The sequence below is a fragment of the Pogona vitticeps genome, chromosome 1 (assembly GCF_051106095.1).
Source record: "Pogona vitticeps strain Pit_001003342236 chromosome 1, PviZW2.1, whole genome shotgun sequence".
NCBI lineage: Eukaryota > Metazoa > Chordata > Lepidosauria > Squamata > Agamidae > Pogona > Pogona vitticeps.
Genome location: NC_135783.1, coordinates 226,004,806 through 226,018,717, shown reverse-complemented (window position 1 = coordinate 226,018,717; position 13,912 = coordinate 226,004,806). Strand labels below are relative to the sequence as shown.

Here is a 13,912-nt window from a genome sequence, read left to right as displayed (position 1 = left end):
TGCTCAAAGAGAGCATTGGGTCCTTGGGCCTCATTCCTGCATCTTTCCCCTGCTTGTTCAGGACGTGGGTCACAACATTTCTTGCTCCCCTCATTTCTTGTGGTGCCTCAGGCAGCGATATTCTCAGCTATAGAGATGAATCATGACATCTTCTGCAATAGCACGAAGAAGGTATTTAACTCAATGTTGTTTCAATTCACACAACTTAAAATATTCGAAAATATGCACATGTCCCAGCAAATTTAATGAGAATTTTTATGGGGAAAAATCCTTCCATACGCTTGTTATTCCTATAATAAACCATAAAAATCTCAGTAGATTATATCCTGCTGAGAAAACTAACTATCCATAGAATATAAAATTCTGACTAAACAATGATGTTAGCATGTGTTTCTCAAGAATTTTCTCCATCTGCTTCTTTGGCACTAAATATATTCTGCAATAATGATGAGCCTGACTGGTTATCCATCATATTTGTTCAGTCCAAGCTATTTGAGGGACTTCCCTATCAAGTTCCCCTGGTTTTAAAACTGAGCAAGATTTTCTCTTGGTCTCATCACTTTTACAGACATGCTTGGAGTGGACAAAGGGGAGAGTCTTCTTGGTGGCTGTTTCCAGACTGTGGAACTCCCTCCCACAGGAGACCAGGCTGGCCCCCTCCCTGCTGTCCTTCTTCCAGCAGGTAGAGACATCTCTTTTCAGGCAGTCTTTTAAAAAAAGTAAGCTGCAATGGAGGAAGGGATATTAAGCAGAGAGTTGAACTTTCGTCTTTTTAAATGTGCTTTTGAATTGTTTAAAAGGTATTTTTCCTAGTACCTTTTAAAAATTAATATGTTTAAATGTTTTCAGTGTTTTTCTAAATATTTGCAACTGTTTTAATATTTGTGTTTTTTAAGCCATTTGTAAGCTGCCATGGTTCCCTCTATGAGGAGAAAGGTGGGTCAGAAATCAGATTGAGAAATCATATTTCAAGGCAGTCCCAGTACTTAAATCCCGAGGACAAGCCACAAAGCAAAGCATCTTTATTTGCAGACTATGTGAGGGAGAAAAACTCCTCCTATGCACTCGGTGGTTAGAGAGTTTCATCTTCTAATTATGGATTATCCACAGTGTTAGTTTCTGCCCTGTCTGCTGTTTATTATTGAATTGTGTCCTGTGCCGTCCAATCGGAACCAATTTATAGTGTCCCTAATAGGGATTTCAAGATAAGTGAGATATTGAAGGAATGGTTTTACCAGTTCTATTCCCCCCAGTGAGTTTCCACGGCTGAGCAAGGATTTGAACCCTGTTCTCCAGAGTCCTAGTCTGTCACTCTATCCACTACCATACTGGGAATCTTATTATAGAATAGCCATGGGCTTTTCCACTAATCTTTCACCCAATTTGTAGATGAATGCCCTTCCTTGGGAAGCATTTATCGAATATTATGGATTAAATGCTGATAAAGATTTTACATCTTGATTTGACAACCTGTGAAACCTTAATATATTTTTCCACACAGCTGGAAATGAAGTGATAGGACCAACTAAGACAGGACTACAAATGCAGATGCTTAAAAACAGTTATTTTCTCCTCTTCCTCTCTCCCCAGGACCAAGTGCTAAAACAAAGCACATGTACACCGTACTCCAGAGAGCGACTACTCTGAAAAGGAGACTTTCCACTCTCTGTGGGGGCTCTCCATGTTAGCTGGGATCCCAGTTTTCTGGGGTATCAACTCATAAGAAGCCCCCATATGTAGAAGAGCAATGGCACTGGAAACAGAGGCAGTGGGATGTGAGTCCATTGCTTCTACCCCTGGTGACTAGAAATGAATAGATAATGCTGGGATAGGCTAGGTGGGGCTTGTCAGCCATGGAAGGCAGCCCATCTAGGAGAAGGAAAACTCTGATTTCAAACCTCCACTGCCTTGTGGCTATATCCACTCATGGAAAAGGCTTCAGGAGTAAACCCCGAGGTAAAATCCGGAGCCGGAGTCCCGGAGGCAGTTCGTGTCATTCTGGCAACTCCTGCGACGTCTTTGGAACCAGTTGTATTGGCTATTGCCTTTCCATTGGACTATTTCAGTGATGAGGAGAGGGGGGATTTGCTGCTTGTCCTCCATATTATTTTAACCAGGCTTCGTGCTCTGGAGACGACACTCATACAGAGCACGTTACCATAGTCTCCCGAGACTGAAGGACGTCTAAGAGAAGAGCTGGAATAGGGCTAAAAAGCCTACTGAATTGATACACTGATTAAACGTTGTGGTCCTCCTTCCACACACAGACTGGAGTTCAAGTTGTATTTCTGTGCAGTTCAATAAAGTTTTACCTCCTCTGGAGCCTACCAGTCCTGTCAGATTGTCCAGACTATACATGTCCTCAAATGCCCTAGTTATTTTCCACACCTTGTACAAAAGGTGGGGCTGGCATGTATCTGTCTGATAAAGACTTAAGATTGCCTGAGGACAAATCTTGCTATGAAAACAAAGGACACTTTCTCAATGCGTGCTAAAAACAAAAGGCATGAATCCTTTATGAACGGTTCCGCTAAATTTAATAATGTGAATATACAATTTATATGACGATGCACTGTGCTTTGTGTCAAGACACACCAGGTTTTAATATTCTACACAGATCTTTGTTTATTTGGGTACGTAACAGGAGAGCTTGGGAAAGTCCAGTTCTAGCCAAACTAACTGAGTGGCTTCTGGGAGTTGTAGTCTGAAAGAGTAAGTTTCCCACGCTCTGTAATAAGCCACGAGGGAACCTAATTTTGGCCAAGGAATCTTCACAATAAGAAAGTGAAGCCTGCTGCTGCTAAACCTTAGTAGCTAAGGACTTAAAATTCAAACTTTCAAAATCAGACTGGAAACCACAAACACAAGCTGGGTCCTGCTTAGGGCTAATCCATATCAAGCAACTTTGTCTAAGCCAGAAAACTGTCTCTTGCCTCTAGGAAAAAGCAAACGTTTTCATCATGACACATTGCACAAAGAAGCCTGGGATTCCCTACCCACTTCCAACCAAAGCGAACCCATAAACAAAATTATTTGTGACATAGTCTCAGTCTAAGTTTATATTATCAAGCAGTATCATAAGATGGCCATATAATGATGCCAAATGGGTTCACATAGAAGACCATTCTGATGGAATGGCTGGCACTCTATCAGCACATGCACCATGGAATAAGCCTCACTGAACAGTGGGACTTCAGAGTAAAGGCACATAGCCATCACTCTGCATTAACACCTGTCAAAAATCCATGTTTTGAATCAGATGGCAAATGCCAGGGTTTCTGCTGGATACAAACAGTTCCCAATAAAAAATAGGCAATTTGTAGTTCATTTATTTATTTGTATCCATATAGACGTCATTTTATTTGTTTTGGAAAACATTGAAAACCATACAGAAATTTTTTATGCCCCACAGTATAGTATTCCCTCTCTTTCACACTATAAGACACTATGTGAACTGAGGACCATGTGCTGATATCATTCTCGGTTCTTCCTCCACACAACTCCAGGCTCTCAGTACATAGACCCTATGAGCTGGTCCTCAGATATAGTCACAGATAAAGCAGACCCACAGAAGTCAAACTGCTGGATAGCTCAGTGGTTTAGGTCTGGCTGTGGAGCCAGAGGTTGGGAGTTCAATTCCCCATTTTGCCTCCTTGACAGGGGCTGGACTCAATGATCCATAGGGTCCCTTCCAGCTCAACAGTTCTCATAACTATGACAGCAGAGTACAATTGATTGGTTGACAAAAAGAACTAAGCCTGGGCCCCAGCCGTACACAGTTTGTCTGCACGTAATCTCCAGGTAGTAAAATATTCCGAGGAGTAACTGAGATCTCCATTCCTCCTGCCCATGTTTGCAATGCATGGTTCCAAGTCACATGAAAAGTGCTACTCTTTGCAATGGATGAGACAAAAAGCAGATGCAGAAAGAAAAGAGTCAGAGAGGCTACCGTACACCGGAAGTCTAACATACAAAAAGAAATAAAAGTCCCCATTAGCAAATTACAGAATGGGCTACCCTGGCAGCTTTTGCCTCATTAGATCATTCATACTCAGGAACAAAACAGCCCGGCTCAACACTCACTGAAAGGAACAAATGATATTTATAGAATCATAGAGGTACCCATTTTCATGTTGCACACCAGTGAACGCAAAGTGCCTGATGGGACTACAGAGTTAATAAGGATATAGAAAGTGCACCACTATAGGAAACACAATTTGTCACTCAGGTATTGGCAAATGGTATTGGAAATAGCTGTTTTAAGTGCATGCACATCAACCCTGGGACCATAGAGAGTACTAAAGAAAGACATGTATGATTCATACCATACTGATCTCATTGCACACCCTCATTTCAGATGTTCAAAAGCCCTTGTAGGTTGTCACTGGGAGAAATCTCTATTATTTGTTGTGTTGTAGATCTGTAAATCACGTAAATGCTCATATTACTGCCATGTGCTCTGGTGATGTGCATCAACAGCCCATCTCAGAAGGAGTCAGGTGAAGTATTATTGATAACGCCATTCATATCTAGCAAATATTAAGGGTGAAGGGAGATCAGAACCTCCTATAATACAGTGGTGCTTCCTTTGATCGATCAGATCAAATCTAAAGTAAACTACTGTATGGAAGACACTGTATTAAAATATTTTTACTTATGTTCAACTTTTGAGGGTTGAACTCTTTATCCCTTAATGGTAAACATAAATATTATTTGTTTGTTTTTTTTGTTTGTTTGTATGTATGTTTACAGGCACTGCAATGGCTGATGGTATTAGCAGGAGATCATTCTCACAAAGACAGTTTGCATCTTTTCAATATAAATTTTAATTCTGTCCACAATTCTGTCCTGTTTCTTAAGGCCACTCAAAGCAATGCACAGGCCTCTCCTGCACAGCCTGATTACCTGCGTTCAGAATCCCACAGCTTGCAACAGGGATTTTGAGGACTTGCAGGAAGCTGCAGGAGGAGAGAAGAATTGACTTGCCTGTATTGCTATCAAAAGCCAGCTTATTTGCAGATAAGGTGGTTATCTGGATCTCACGCTATCCCTCTATTTCATCTTTTAATGAAACTTCATAAATGCTCCCTTTATATTTCATTATTTAGGAACAAACAAGGGTCAGAATGAATGAGACATTTTCAGATTAAAAATTATCAAGTATTCAACACTGCCATTCTATATGTTAATTCAGATAGTAATGTAACCAAAATATATTTATTTATTTATTTTATTTGCCTTATTTATAGACCGTCTTTCTTCTGATAAAGGACCTCGAGGCAGATCACAGCATTTTAAAAAAAGAATTAAAGACACAGTAAGATAAAAAACCAATTAAATAATTAAACTAATTAAAATACATTAAGTAATCAAAACAGCTACAATGTTAGGAATTATCTTAACTTTAAAAATAGCATTCAGAGACTCAGTCATGACTGTTAAAAGTCTTCCTGAAAAGGTGGGTGGGTCTTTAGCTTTTGGCAGAAAGATAAAATCTCTCTGCTTTCACAAATTTATAATCTAAATTGTGATAGAAAGGGAGACATAGGACAGAAAATTCAGGGAAAGCCATTACAATAACAAACAGCAAATCTCAGTGAATACCATGGCTCATGGATGAAAAAGACAATCTACTTGAGTAATAAATTAAATATCATTATTTGGTACTTAAGACGTTAGGCAACTTGGTAATTCATAGCAGTCCAGTTTTATCCAATTATTTTGGAACAACTACTAGGGAAGTTTTCTCCCACCCCCCAAAAAAAAACAAATCTGGGGTTGAAATTGAAGAATGATGTCCCAAAAGATTAAATTTAATTATTGAGATTAGTGCAGCAATATCAATTTTAGAAATATAGTAGGACCTCTTCCTGACTTGCTTGCTTCCTCTTACTGGAACCATACACTTTATTCTTTGCTCAGCTCCCATTTAAAAAATAAAACAAAGTTGGAAAGCAGCAGGACATGGGAGATAATCCTAGAACTATTTTGACTTCTTCAATTCTGCACAAGAAAGTTCATCATACATCCCATATTTGTGCACCATATTCAGTCCAAAGCATGACGAGGACTCAGTGTGGCTGTCTAAAAGAACAACGGGAAAAGGCTATCTAGAATCTGACAAGTCTCGTAAGCAATACGGGACCCTCACTTTGCCATGGCTGGATGCAAAATAACTGCTTGGTTGTTCTAGTGAGGTCATTCTGAGTTTTCCCCAGGGAGGTCAGTGACTGGAGTTTCCAGAAATGTTTTGACTTTCACTGGGATGCCAGCTGTCAATCTCCTTGTACTTACGCATTTCATTCTTTTGCTACAGCAACCAACAAGTATTTATGTGGTTATTCAAATCTCAACATTTCTAATTCTCAAAATGCTAGAGCAGTTATTTGTAGGGAAGTGTGAATCAATCCCAGGCAACTGATTTGAGAAATCCACAACTATCCCTACTGTATTCTGTTTCGACATTCTCCCCCCCCAAAAAAAAACTCATTGTATATGCTAATACTGTACCATCAAGCAGAAAGTGAAAGCTTGAAGGGTGTAATGGTGCCATGCACTGTCCAAAGAACATACAATCCACAAAGATATACGAGATGCTACAATGAAGAAATAAAGTATATGTTTTGCATGCTAACATTCCATATTCAAACATTAGTATGTGAACCCTGCCAACCCACCCCTGGTCAGCAGGTGGCCCCTCCTCCATTCCTAGACCCAGACTGTATAAAAACAATGGGGGGGTATTGAGAGAGGGAGAATCAACAATTGAAAACTTTGCAAACAGTCCAGCCTCAGGGTAGGTGACTCCACTAGCTCTGATTCAAGTCCTTCTCTTTGCAATCCCTCCATTTGACTGCACTGGGGGTGGGGGTTCAAGTCCACAGTTCTTCTCATTGGTGGGCCCCACTGGCCTCTGAAGCTTGAGGCCTGGAGAAGTGAGGGTTGGTGTGACAACAGTGAGGCACGTGACATATCAGGGGTTCTGCTCCTTGGCCCATGGCTCCCCCTTTGACTCCCACTGCAATTTTTCCCATTGATAATGTAGGTAAGCCTTCTGACTCACAATTCTGCCAACTCTGCCATCCAATGATCCTCTTGGGTTATATACTCCCACTCCTGGGGAGGTACAGGGGTCTCAACCTCCACCTCCTCAGCTTGATATTCTTCCTTCACTTCCTCTGCAACATCCCCAAGGTCCCTTCCTTCTCCTCCTCTGTTATTACATCGGGAAAGTCTGTTCTAACTCTGTCTGCCTTTCCACCTCTTTCAGTTCAGCTTTTCTAGCCTGACTCCTCAGCTTCCTCCTGAGGCTGGCTCCTCCTCCAGAGAGCTATCTAGGCCAGGTTACTGAGCAGGATGGGAGAGGGAAATAATGCTGGGGAGTGATAGGTGGACTACAGTCAAAGACAGGTATGTTTTGGTCACATCTCTTTATCAACCCCCCCCCCAAAAAAAACAATCTTTAAATTTCATAAAAGAATGCCAACAGCATTATTAACACAAATAATGAATGTTGAGAGTGTTAATTGTATAAACATTCTGGCAACAGCTAGAGTGATTAGCTGGATCAGGTAAGTATATGGTTGCTTCTGAAGTGCAAAGAAGTGGCTCATCTTTTTTTCTTTTTCTTTTTGCTTTTAAATCAACCTCTAATTCTTAAGCAAGAGTGATCAGTATTGCCACTCAGACAGTAAAACGTGCAAAGGCACTTTCCCAGAAACCTGCCAAGCTGCATTTGAGATTCTTCTAGCCCTTCTTTGTGAAAAAAAAGGGATTCCAAAGAGATGTTCAAGAAGGGAGATGGCAGAATTTGGCTGCATATGTACATCCTAGTGCATCTCTTAAAGTCGTGAACAGAGATCAAGGCTTCTTAGCACACTACCATACATATAATAATAACAACTCAGCTTTCTATAATATCTTATGGGTATGAAACAGTTGCCTCCCTTGACACACTCTGACCTCTTCAGCAGAAATATCCCGTAACATTTCTATAACAGCCAAGTCCACATGGCCTACAGCTATTTTCTTGCCCATACCATACTAACTGAAGTCTTTTGCAGCTTGATATTCCCTTCCTGTGTGAACAAACCATTATCACTTTTTCTGTTACTTATATCCTCACTTGGTATAAATATGCTGGTCATGTGTTTGCATTCCAGCATCTGCAAAAGCTCTCCCTGAAATAACATTGTTGGTCTTTAAAATGCTACAACATTTGGGTTTCCCCCTCCTTTTCTTCCACCAATGTGCTGAGATGACTAACATTCTCAGTTAGTGTATAAAGCACGAAGATAAACATCCTGCCGAGTCACCAGACAACATGATGATACAAGAAATGATTTTTTAAAATGAAAATACTTCCCTCCCCAAAACAACACACATCTTTCCCCTGGGTTGTTTGTGTGTCCTTCCTGAGAAAAGCATCATTCGGGGGGGGGGGGGGGACAACACAGAATCATACTCCTTGTGTAGAAAGCAAAGCTAGGATGGCTGGAATCCTGTGGTATAACATAACAGATGACCGTTGAAGCTGTATTTTGGTAATTAAAATATGGTTTTTAATGGTTCACAGGCTCCCTTAGGATCCCTTTGTTGCCGACAAAGCCTTTGGGGACAACAGGATAGGGGCAGGAAATTTAAAATGTCTTGAAATCACTGCCACCAGTCAGACTTAAGTGGTATAACTTTACTTTACTGAATTTCAGCCAATGTGGCTCATTGTGCTATGTAAAAAATCAAATAAATAAAATAAAATAAATAAATAAAATATGTCCTGAGTGCATGTTCAGTCAGAAGGACATCCTTCTGTTCACTTAGAAGGAAATCCCACATTCTTCAAAAGAGTTATTTCCTAGAGCATTCAAATTGCAGTATGAAGGGCTTAGGTTCTTCATGAAACTATCGTTTACTATTTAAACTTTGACCATTCTGTGCATCACTTCCCGAGCCTAGAGGTATCTTGTTTCAAACCATTAGTTACTTAAAATTAGTTTAGTTTTTTACATAATGAGTTTTGCTGCTTAACTTTGCTGCTTAACTTTGACTTTTTCATTATTTTTGTAGTTATAGGGGTGTAGGGTCTTACAAAACAGTGGAAGGAGACATCAGATGAGCCAAAGAAAGATCGGTTTGCATTGTGCCTCGTGCCTTGTGCTCTACCAGTAAAAGACAGAGCAGCACCAGAAACTCCCACTGCACCCTGGCTAATTGCCAAAGGCTTATGTGAATGGAGTGGTCTTTGCCTTCTGGAAGATGAGCAAGAGGGAGGCAGCCTGCCAAGCTCTCAGGGATAGCCTGATAGCCTGATAGCAATCACAGAGAAAGTCTTTTCTCATGTTACCAGCAAATGAGAGAAAATCTTAAAGCCCAGTCACAACCATGTGGTCTCTGAAAAATGGTCTCTCAAATTATTTGGACCAAAGTTATATAAGGCTTTATGGCTCATAACCCCAGCACTTTGACTCTTGCCCAGAAACAGACCAGAAGCCAAATGATAAATCAGTTGTGTACCCTTTATAACCAGCCCCAGTAGGCAGTCTGGCTACAGTTTATAAAGAGTGTGTTTTCATACACAGGCTGGGTTGAGAGTTTCATTCCCCATAATGCCTTCCCTTGAGAACAACTAGCCCGTGTAGCCTTGGGCAAGCTCCACAGTCCCAGAGTACCTTCAGAGCATGGCAATGGTAGATTACTTCTGAGTACCTTTGTACTGTACCTAGAAAAACTACCTAGAGAACAGTAGCTGAAAGTCAGAATCGAGTTGACGGCATGTAATTCTTATTTTTATGGAAACAGGCTAGCAGTTTAAGAATGCTTTTAAAACTGCAAATTGCTTCTAAGAAAGAAGGAGTTCTTTTCAAAAATAGCAATCATAATAGTAACTAGGCTTTTTAAGTCTTTTTTTTTTTGCTTTGCTTTGCTTTGAAACCAGCTGCAACGAATTAATTTTTGCAAAATCTGGTAAACAGCAACTACATAGAGGCATAATTTGTTTCATGATAAACAATACACAGGGTTGGAGTTAGGCTGCCTGCACAACAGTGGGTCTACCAAAATCACCAGGACAAGTTTGCTAGGAACAATGGATCCACATTAAATATGACAAGTCTGAATGCAACCCATATTGAGATCCTTTCATCTATGATTAGTCATGATAAATATGGAAACAGACAAAATCTGAATGAGGAGGAGATCTGAAATTCTTAAATATTTCTGTTCTCAAAGGAAATCATTTAATGGTGATTTACATGATGCCAATGCAATTAATAAGAGGTAACAGAAATTTAAATTTAAAAAAGGATTCAGGATTCAGGATTCATGTCAGTAGTGGGGAGATCCAAGTGCTGGTAGTATATCTGAAAAATTTGGGAAAGTTTTGAGTTAAATTATTCAAGAAGCTATTCATGATGGAATACTATAAACTACTATTCTACACTACAAAAAGTGACTTTAACACTATGAAATATGAAAAAAGAGGCTTGGGAATATGTGGTTACAGTATTATGGATTAGAGGGGGGAAATGAGATATAGTGAAATCTGAGAAATTGTAGATAAAGTTATTGGATTTTTGTGATGCGAAGGAAGGAAGGAAGGAAGGAAGGAAGGAAGGAAGGAAGGAAGGAAGGAAGGAAGGAAGGAAAAGGTAAAAAATGAGAATAGCCAGTAATGTTGTTAAATGAATTGGTCAGGAGCCCTAATAACCTGAACCATAATCAGTTCAGCCTGAGAAGGATATGTAGATACTAAAGTAACTTGCCATCATATGCAAGGCTTGGAAGAAGCTGAAATAACATAACATTTTCTTACACCATACATACAAAAATGGGTAAACAGATGTATGATAAAACTGACGTATTTAAAATAAGCAGGAAAGCCAATGCTAAAATTCCCAGTAACTTCGCAGTTTTCCATCACCAGCATCCTTCAATTCCCTTCCCCCTATTCCCACCATTGTGTCAGTCAGCATGTTTCCCCTTTGTCGCTGTCTCCTTGCAAAGCTTGTAAATTCATGTAAATCTGCCTACTAAGGTCCTTTTCCACATAACGTTCACACACTTAAAGGACATAATGACAACACTTGCTGCTGAAGGATTCCAAAAGAACAGGGTCCAATCCTTTAGGGTAGTAAATAAATGTTTTGAAAGTTCATGGAGAAACGAGTATCTAAATTACCAAACAAAAAAGGCTGCTGTTATGTTCCAGGAATGCATTTCTGGCACAGAGTGCAAAAACTTGTGCACAATGTCTTTTTATAGGCTGCTCTGGGCAATAAATGGCTGTATTGATGTATTTCAGACTGTAGCCATTTTTCCCTCAAGAGAATTAGAAGTGACATCAGTTCTCACATTATCTGAGAAGAGCAGAATTTACTTTGTTGAAAGAATTCTTGGTTCTCTCTAGCAAGTTTTTGTTACTGAAACAAACTTTCCCATTGATTATTGTTTTATTAATCATGTGACTTGTGGCCAACTCCCCCCCCCACACACACACACACAATTTTTGTAGTGGCATGTTTTTAACTCTCGTGCATTTTATGGTTACCAAAACATGAAGTTATGAAGTGTCTGTCTCTTTTGGAAAAGGGGAAACAAACTTCCCTTTTATATTTTTTGAGTTTTTCTTGTATCTTTGTCTCAGTCTCAGAATGTGATGCATGGCTGGCTATAGTGACTGAAAGTAGAAACAGGGGATCTAAAAGCTATACTGTATGTCAGCTTGCACAAGACCATGATTTTGTCCAGCCAGTGTCACCATCCAACAGGCTTCCCCAGGAGCCCAATATTCTTTGACATTTCCCAGATGAAAAAAGGATTTCTTCTCTTCAGAAACCTCATGCACGTCAGTATTATCACACACCAAGAATTATCACTTCAATTACACCTTCTTCAGTAGTGTTGAAGGCACTTTACTGTATTTGTTCACAAACGGATGGATGGAGGGAAAATGTAACTAAATTACATTTGGATTGGGTGTATTCCACAATAGCCACAACTAACAAATTGTGTCAAGTCTACCATACAGAGCGCTATTGGTGATGGATGTGGAAGTGGTGTCTGGAAGGGGAATAGAAACCTTGAATGTCATCAAGAGTACCTGACATAGGAACTGTATCTCCAGTCATGAACTGCATAACATAATTACGGTGACACACACTGGGACAATCTTTCTGTTCAGGCTACAGCTATGCATTTTACATGAGGCTGCCCTAGAAGACAATTCAGAAATGACAGTGGGCTTAGACCACACCTGCAAACATTATAATCAAGAATACTTATTATCTACAGAACCTGAAAAACGTGCATCTGAAGAAGTGGATGCAGTCTATGAAAGCTTATGTCAAATAAAACTGGCTCATCAGTAAGTCCGAGAAGACTCTTTGTTGGTTTTAGTGCCACAGATTACAGACTAACAAGACCCCCCCCCTCCTCTAGTAAGTTGTTCTACTGAGGCCCTTTCTGGTTACTTCCTTCACTGAAGAAACAATGGCCAAAATCTTGTTGTGCTCTTACACCAGTAGAAGGGGATTCGTGTAATTTACCATTAATTAACATGTCTGTGTTTGGAATTCTCATTGGCAGTCAGTGATGTGACTTGGTGCATAGTGAGTAATCCAAGCAGAGATTCCATAATTAGTGGCAATTTGCCACAGTGAGTTGTGCTCTTTCCTATCAATTACAGTGGGGTCTCTACTTAAGAACGTCCCTACTTAAGAACAATCCAACTTAAGAACAGCTCCATTTGCTAAATTTTGCTTCTACTTGAGAACAGAAATCCAAGATAAGAACAGGAAAAAAAACCTTTCCTGCTCTTTTTTTAACCTTAGGTCATCTTAGGTTAAAAAAAAATCTCCCCCTAGTGGTAGAGTACGTATTAACCAGCTTTGCATTAGTTCCTATGGGAACTAATGCTTCAATGTACGAACGCACCTCTACATAACAAAAAAACAGCCAGAACGGATTAATTGGTTTTCAGTCCATTCCTATGGGAAATTTTGCTTCAACTTAAGAACGTTTCAACTTAAGAACACCATTCCAAAACGGATTAAGTTCTTAAGTAGAGGTTCCACTGTAGTTTCTATGGACGGAAAAGAGCAGATACGGATTAAATGGTTTTCAATGCATTCCTATGGGAAATGCAGATTCAACATAAGAACTTTTCAACTTGAGAACCACCTTCCAATACGGATTAAGTTCTTAAGTAGAGACCCCACTGTACTGTAGTGTTGCTATGCAACAGGATTTTAGCCGACAAGTGGTGACTTGGGAAAAAGCTTTCTGGTGTGCTTCCCCATCCCCAAATAATCATGCCATATATCATTTGATGTCTTTTAGGCATCAGGCAAAAATGTGTATCTATTCCAAGGCTTTTTAAACATGAGTTCCACTGTATAATTTATATCAGTTCTTACAATGTCTTTCATTGTTTTACATGAATTTTTGATCCTAATTTAATTTTTGGAAATAATTTGTTCTGGTATATCCATCCCAGGATATACATGGTGAAAAGCATCACATAAAGTTCTTAAATAAACATTCATTTAAAAAGCTCCAAAACTTTGCAGAAGGTTGGCCTGGTTATTATCTCATGCAGAAGGCTGTGACACAGACTGTGGTTGAAGCATACAGCATTGGATTTTCATTACAGATTAGTACTGGGACAAACATTTCATTCAGGAGAATGTTGAACCTTCTAAATCAATTTGATACAAAAGAATTTTCCATAAAAAGAATTTCACAGGCAGAGAAAATTCCAAAGGAATTTTCAAAGATGGCATTCAAGATTCTTGAATGCCATACTTTGGAGGTGGTTGGGAGCTGAGGTACGTGTTCATGTTTTGACTTTTACTGTAGAATCATGGGGTTTTTTTTGGGGGGGGGGATGGTAGTCCCACCCAACCTGTCTTCCAGG

At 39.7% G+C, this 13,912-nt stretch overlaps 1 protein-coding gene across 7 annotated transcripts in view; it reads right to left on the bottom strand.

Annotated features, from left to right (window-relative positions):
- NCKAP5 (NCK associated protein 5) overlaps positions 1 to 13,912 on the bottom strand; it is a 762,731-nt gene that overhangs the window by 722,791 nt on the left and 26,028 nt on the right. Inside the window, exon 1 of one of the 7 annotated variants that reach the window (XM_072984277.2) lies at positions 7,064 to 7,202. The exons of the other annotated variants lie outside the window; for them this stretch is intronic. The gene's annotated coding sequence lies outside the window, so the exon portion shown is untranslated. Of the gene's footprint in view, positions 1 to 7,063; positions 7,203 to 13,912 lie in introns of those variants that run through there. 7 annotated transcript variants of the gene reach the window in all.